Consider the following 7,633-nt stretch of genomic DNA (forward strand, 5'->3'; position numbering starts at 1 on the left):
TGAGACAAGGAAAAATAATTAATCAGCAAAATAGCTAGAAACAGATATAAACCCTAACTTTCCTACAAAAGATTTTCTTACTATGGCCAAGATTCTCTACTTTATTTATGTAAAGAAAAGCAGATCAGAACTGCCCAGTCTTCTGATCTAAAGCATATTTCTGATTGTATTACAAAAAAGCCTTCTCCAGGATACACCCATTGGGAAGTTCCAACATTTTTGGTCATGTTGGCTGTCAAACACACACACAGAGCTTTGTTTGTGGGGAGGACCATTTTCTGTTTCCAGGCTCAGAGTCTTATAGCTTAGATCAAACCCTGTAATAAAAATCCTCTAACAGCCTCCAATTCTAGCATATGCAAATACTTAAACTTTTACTGAATTCCCCAGCCTAATTGACCATCTACAGCCTGCCTTACCCTGACACCATTGCCAAAGGTGCATTTGTTCCTCATCATTTAACATTCTACAGATGGCCAACATGTAAAATTCAGTTACCGTGTTCATCTTACAGCAAGAAAAGAACTACTTTGACTTCACAAAGAACAAATTCAGATATGTTGTTATTGTCTGAAAATTTGGTTTTAAATAGACCTTCATGGTTTTGTCAGATAACCCCTGTAACATCTTGGAAAGGCCATGGAGTGCTACTAGGTGCACTTTGAAGAACCCACAAAACCCCCTACACCAAGCTGCTTGTGGTCCTTCTTCAAAAAGACAAACTCCTCTGGAGGAAGAGGACTCTGCTGAGTGTCCAGAAGCTGCACCAGGCTAGCACAGGGTGCTGCAGCTATGCTGCTGCAAATGCCTGTCAGTTCTCATTTTTGCCAGAAAAGAGAACCTGTGAGCAGTGACAAGGCTGCTACTAAGAGAGCAATGTCTAAGTATTACAGAGCAGCTCTCTAGCCTACAATCAACAGGAAGATACATAAAAAAACCCCAAAGTGAGAGCCATTACACGAAAACAAAATTCCAAATGACACGTAAAGTAAATGAAACACAAGAATGGCAGTGTCTTCCATGTGTAACATCACCTTGAAACTTTACCTAAGCCTTATTCATTCGGCAAGGCAAGGAAGTGCACATAAACTCTAGGTGGAGCTGGGGTGAGTATGTAATGACAATCAGAGGTTTCTGTTAAACCGTATCACTATCTGCTGCCAGATCACAGAGATTTTTTCATTAAGGGACTAGCTAAGGAGGCAGCAGGTGGTTATCTAGCCCAGACCTCTATGCACCATGTGGATACATATAGCAGCCATTTAGTCATATCTACAAGATCTGAGGAATTTTAGGATCACTTCCCAGTTGTAGGCTCCCCAGTCCTTATACCTCTTCTCCTCTGGAGAGCCACTTCCTTCCCTGAAACAGCCAGGATACCAGCCCTCCACACCAGCTTCTCACCACAGGCTGAACAGCAGAAGACTTCTCCTTCCCACCCTATAGCAGTTTCCTGACCAGCTGCCAAACCTCCTTGCTCCTCAACTTTCCTTTCCACACTGCTCTTGCTTTTTCTTTTTCAAGCTTTGTATCTCCAACATCTCCCCACAGAAACTAGCTGCTTTCCACCTGCTGTCCCTTTTTGCTTTGTTTCATAACTGCTACTGTACAACTGATACATGTTCATTAGCCTGTAGCTGGTGGAGATAACCAGATGCCCCTTCTCAGCCCTCTCAGCTTCCCCTCTGCAGGTGTTTATATCCCAGCTCAGGAATCATCTAATAAGGTGGCCAGTGTCCAGGGCTTCAATTTTTTAACAGATTAACTAGAATATTTTAGGGGTAAAAAACCCAAAACAAACCACCATGGAAAAATGCACCAGCAGTCTGCAGCAGCAAAAGATAGTAATCTGCTTTCTGAACCCATTTGCTGTTGAGTACATTATGAAATAAAATTGTATTTCCAATTGCTGCCTCCAAGGGAGCAGAAGGGAATCGGAGAGAAGAGCACAGCTCTGGAGAATGAAGAGATGGGGCCACAGTTTTCAATTCTGCTAGAGAAATCCCCTGACATAAGCAATCTTATCCAGGCTGCAGGTTTGGCATTAACTACCCAGGGTACAGTGGATCCATTCTGTTCAAAATCACTTAGCAGTTTTCAGATGAAAGTTGATGTAGCTGGAGGTTCGTCATCAACTACGTCTCGTTTTATGCTTTTTGCTTAACATTCTCTTTATCGTGCACTTCGCCCAGAAGGCAGGACAGGAGTGGGAACGGGAAAGTAAAGACTCGCAGCCTCCCAAGTGCGAAGCTTTTCCAGTACACAACGACATTCCCGGGGGAGACAAACGTCGCTCCCTCTCGTGGCTAAAACCGGCTACTGCTAAGGTAGCGGCACTCGACTCTTCTCACGAAAATTCAGTGAATAATGGATTATTCGCCTAAATTTGCATATCAACGCGCAGTTCACACATGAAAAAGTATAATAATGCACCATGCCCAGAGTTTATGTCGGATATACAGTTTCGCCTAGTATCTCTGTGTTAAAAGGCTAAAAAAGAAATTTTAAAAAATCAGCCAAAAGGCTGATAAAACCAGAAAAGAAAATTGACTTGGTCTCTGATATGCAGAAATCTACAACTCCATACAAAAGAGGCTGTAAGTGATGGAGTTTTTAATATACAAACACTGACTGAACTGTTGCCCTCTAGATAATGAAGAGTTAAACTCACAGACTAGCTTGGAAATTAAAGATGTGAAACTGCTGGATTCTTTCACAGGATTAACACACACCCTTAAATCTCTTCTCAGAGTGTGCAGAATTCTATACCAGACTTCCTGTGAGCATTTCAGAACTTTGGTGGGTACAGAGACCTCAACTACTTATTTTTTTATTTTACCTGAATGGCCATTAGAAGTTCAAAACAGAGTGTAATGACAGAGTCCTTTACCATGTGTAAGTAGATACGAGATGACTTATTCATGCTTTTTAATGGAGCTGTGCCAATGCAATCTAGTGGCTTGAAGTCCCCTGGTTTCCACCTTAATAGCAAAACAGAGGACGCCTCTCATTTTGGCAGTGGACCCTTCTTCATGCAGATTTCCATAATAAACTTGTGTAAACGGGTCCCCAAAGACAAAAAAGAAAATAAACAGTAATACTTCCAGTCAAGCTTCAATTTAAGCAACTGAACAATTAATTGTTTTCTATGCTTTCATTGCTAGCAAATCTAAAATTATATAAAAAGCCAGGTATATTAGAATTTCTATATGAAATAACATTGTACAATAAATTCCTCCTCAGAAACACTGCAGTGTGAAGATGGGAACAGAAGACCATGGAATTTCTGAAATTTGTGTTCTCTTGCAACTGAAGAGCAAATTATTTAAACAAGAAAGCGTTAATTCATTATGTAGTATGAGTAATATGCCTATTCACAGGAGTAACAGCTAACTCAGGTATTTCCAGCTGATATCAGGAAACATTCAAACTTATCTAAAACACATAGCTGCTATTACTTGTTGAAAAGAATGGCTGAAGACCAAGAATTAAAATACCTTGAACCTAGGACATACAATGTCATTTAATCCTAGACAAAAAAGCAAATGTGCACTCTGGGACTTTTCCACCCCACCTTCGGTAAATCTCTTTCAAAACATTTGTTGCATTCAAGGTACAAATGTCCTTGAAAGACAAAAAACAAAGAGAGCAGACAGGTGATATTTTGGGAGCAAACTGCAATTATGTATGTCCCTGCTTTCCAGGAACTCATCACTTTTTTTCCTCAGTAGTGGCTGCAGCTGATCTCATTCTTTTAACAAAACTAGACCCATCCCTACAGGAGTTTTCCCTCAAACAGCCTCCCCCATCTTCCCCCGTCATTAAGGAATCATAATTCAAGCTTAAATACTTTGGAAAGAAATTCATTTTCCTGCAGCAAAGGAAGACTGATGCACAAACATTAGAGCAATCTAATTTTAGATAATTCAGACAATACGCTGGATCCTTACGTGCATTTATTTAAGGCTATTTATAGTCCTCCAGACGCTGCTGGAAGTATAGTCATCCATTGTGGAGCTACTCTGCTGTACTCCGGTTTAGGAGGGAGGGAGGAGGCAATCAAGAGTCTGATTGTTCTGGGGAACACAGGTATGGAAGTGTTAGATGAAGTGTTCATTTGCAGTCTGAACGGTGATCAAAAAGGTTCAGCCGCTCAGCAACTCTGCTGCTGCCAAAAACTGTAGGGGCACTGTAGAACTTGGAAGTCCCAAACCACACCAAATTACAGGCCCAGATACAAACACCGCTCATAGCTGCAGGCATGGAAAAGGGACCATGTGCCAGAGTGGGGAAAAAAGGCGCTGAAAAAGTTGTCAGTCCTCTGGGGATGCTTCTGGAACAGTATAAATGGTTATACTGTACCTCAGAGCCTGAGTGTTGAAGTCAGCAGCTCCCACATAGGCATGTGACTTCCATAATAAAGTTCTTCTTTTTGTTGTAGGCACTTGCAAGCTCATCTAAACATTGGCACTCTACAGTCTCTAGGGCTGGGTTATCAGAAAGCCTCTCAAACCCCAGTATTTCTTCAGTTCTTCTTTTTAGTTTACTAAAAAACCCAAACAAACCCAAAACAAACAAAAATATTATAAATATCAACATATCTTCTGGCTTCAGATGCATTTTAACAATGCATCTTAGGCAACCTTTCCAATGCACACATGCAGTAGTAGGAGGAACCATAAGTAGGGGCTAGAAGAGACCTCTGGAGATCAAGAAGGAAGAACTTTAACATGAACTGTAATTCAGGCTCAGTTCCCCATGGTGCTACAGAAGCATCTGGATCATCAGCCCCAGTTCCTCTGCTGTAAGATGAGAACATACTGCTTCTCCAGTTCTCCTTCTCTGATACACAAGATTACCTTCTACCACATTTTGATGCAAATCCTGGGGCCGTTAGCTGTTCTAGAGCAGACATGCTATTTTAACTCAGAGTGTCATTCAGATATCCAGGTCAGAGGACTCTGAGTTGAAAGTATGGAAAATCCAAAGTGCAACAGCACAGAATTTTGTTTTCATCATAGAAAAATCTGCTTTTGAAGTTATGAGTGATTTTTGACATCCTTCCCCATGAAGCTGAATCATCTGGCCATACAGAACCCAATGTATGACCATTTTTCTTTAAAGCAGCAACTGCAAGGCACAGCAGATAAAATATATTTGTAGGTCACAGATCCTTCAGTGTCCTAGTATCTATGTGAGCTAAATATGATCCACTAAAGATAAATGAGTAGAAAGTTTAAAATGACTAGTCCAAGGTTCGCAAAAAGAGAGACTGAGGAACAAAATTTTAACTCATCATGGTTTTCAAGTCAACATCTTAACTATACCGTGCAGCAGGTCAGTTTGATATCAGACCTAAATCTGCCCTCACAAGTATTAGCAGGCTCACTTTGGGGTGATTAAACCATAATGCTCTGAACACCAAGAGGTAGTTTGTCATTGAAAGAGAGTAACTTAACATTTTATGAACTTACCATGGACAAAGACGTTAACTAATAAAATGGGAAAAGGACAAAAACAACTGGCATAACAGCTAATAAGGTGGCTCTGTCTTGAAGATTTTTATTTCCAAAATTACGTCTTGTGATCAGTTATGACTCTTTAAGAACTACTTGGTCTCCAGTGGAAGAAATCCAAGCTAACCCCAGCAATGAGGGCAGGCCAGCAGCACTCCTGCCAAAAGGGGTTCATTTGTTACACTGCCTTTTTTCTAGAACTTATGACCCCAGACCTTTGAAGTGTCCAGTGTTTGCTGTTGAAATATTGCAGAACTAAGGTATTACAACGAGTTTAGGACTTCTTCCTTACTTTTATAATCCAAGTACCTGTTCTTCAGGAGTTTGTGTTTTGTACAATTAGTTTAAGATTCTAGATGTACATACACATTATGTGTAGTTCAAGCCTGAGAGGCTTCATCTGAGAGCAGAAAGGTACAACAGACCTTTGACTTGATCCTCTCCGGCCTTAAAACAAGATGGAGTTCAGCTCTCACTACTCCTGCAAAGAAGTTGGGAATGCAACACAATTGCAATACAAATGTTACTGCTTAAAAGCATCTTCCTGAATCACTTGAAAAATGTTTTAATAGCATCAGCAATAACAACAACAGAGAATAACTACTGCGTGGCCTCTATGCTACAAAAAACACCAATGGGCCTCCAGAGAGTGAGCATGGCCAAGGAAGACCACACTGTCTTCAAGACAGAGCCTTTTGCTTCCATGTTGACAAGTTATTTTCCTTGTGAGGAACTACTGTATCCCTGATCAATGTCCTAAAGTTAAGACCTCAAGGTCTCATTGTTCTAGTAATATAATTATGCAACTCAATAAACATGTGAACTGATGCAGCAAAACCAGCAAAGAAATACATAGCAGAAAAATGGAGCTTGAGATTTAAACAAATCATATCTAGGACTGAATGAACTTCTAGGAGCCACTTATTTCCTGGTAATACATAAACCCAAAAATGAAGCTTTTCAGTGAACTAGAAAAGGTACATAAAAGTCAGCATAGATAATCAGATGTACAGAACAGTTTTTGCATAAGAAAATACTAAGTAGACTGGGAACCCTCAGGCTTGAAACAGCAAGGTCTAGAAAATCAAGCATAGTATGAGAGAGATGAAGAGGGAACAATTATTCACTACTTGAGACTCACACAAGAAAATCATCAGGTTCAAAACACAAGCCAAAGGAAATACTTTTTCCAAACAAGGCATAGTTAAATTGTGTAACTTACTGAGTGTTGTGGATGCCAAGTATTTAAATGGGTTCAAGAGGGATTATACAAACGCATGTAGAGTACTTCCAGTGGCAGCTATAAAACAAAACAAAAAACACAACAAACAACAAAAAACAAAAATGGAAGTTTTGATGCAACCAGATGCTTCAAAAGTCCCTAAGCTTAGGGACTGCCAGAAACTGGGTGGGTGAAACAGGATGATACTTCTCTCAGTCTCTTCCCAAAAGAGCCATGAAGGCAAGACACTAGAGCACGTGGTCTACTGTGTTTGTTTAGGACAGCAGCATTTTGCAAAGGAGCCTTACCCATGGAGACAAGAAGTCTGCCAGGCTCCCCTGTAAGAGGAACTTCCAGGGTTAACCATAGTTTCTCTCAGCGTTCACTGCAGCTCATTCTCATGACTTCCCAGTCTAGTGGAGCAGAGAAGGGCAAGAGAAGAGAGTGAAGCAGCAAGAGCACAGAGGGCCAAGAGAACTATGGCACCTTTCAAGCCACATCTAGAAACGACACCAACATTTCCTTCACCTAAAAAAAATTTTCCTGCAGAAAGCTTCTGAGAGTTTTCTTGACACCACAGACAGTTTACAATGTCTGAAAGTTCTTTTATGGCATGCTACAAACAAAATTTAAATAGCAGTGCCAAGAATCAGAATGATTTACATCATTCTCTCCTGGGTGGGGCATCCTCCATCCTCTATTCAGAGGCTGGTAATATCCCCCATGCTGTTGAAACACATTTATCATTAGAAATGAAGACATTTCCATTTCAAATCTCTACAGTTCTTGAAGTGGGGCAGGCTTGGTGGCAGTTAAATGGTGGTTCGCATTCAAGTCCTGAGGGAACTGATTGCTTCCAGCACCACCCCAGCTCCTGGCTCCTGCTGCATTCCTG

The sequence above is a fragment of the Chaetura pelagica genome, unplaced genomic scaffold (genome assembly GCF_000747805.2).
Source record: "Chaetura pelagica isolate M959 unplaced genomic scaffold, ChaPel_1.0 scaffold83, whole genome shotgun sequence".
Lineage (NCBI taxonomy): Eukaryota > Metazoa > Chordata > Aves > Apodiformes > Apodidae > Chaetura > Chaetura pelagica.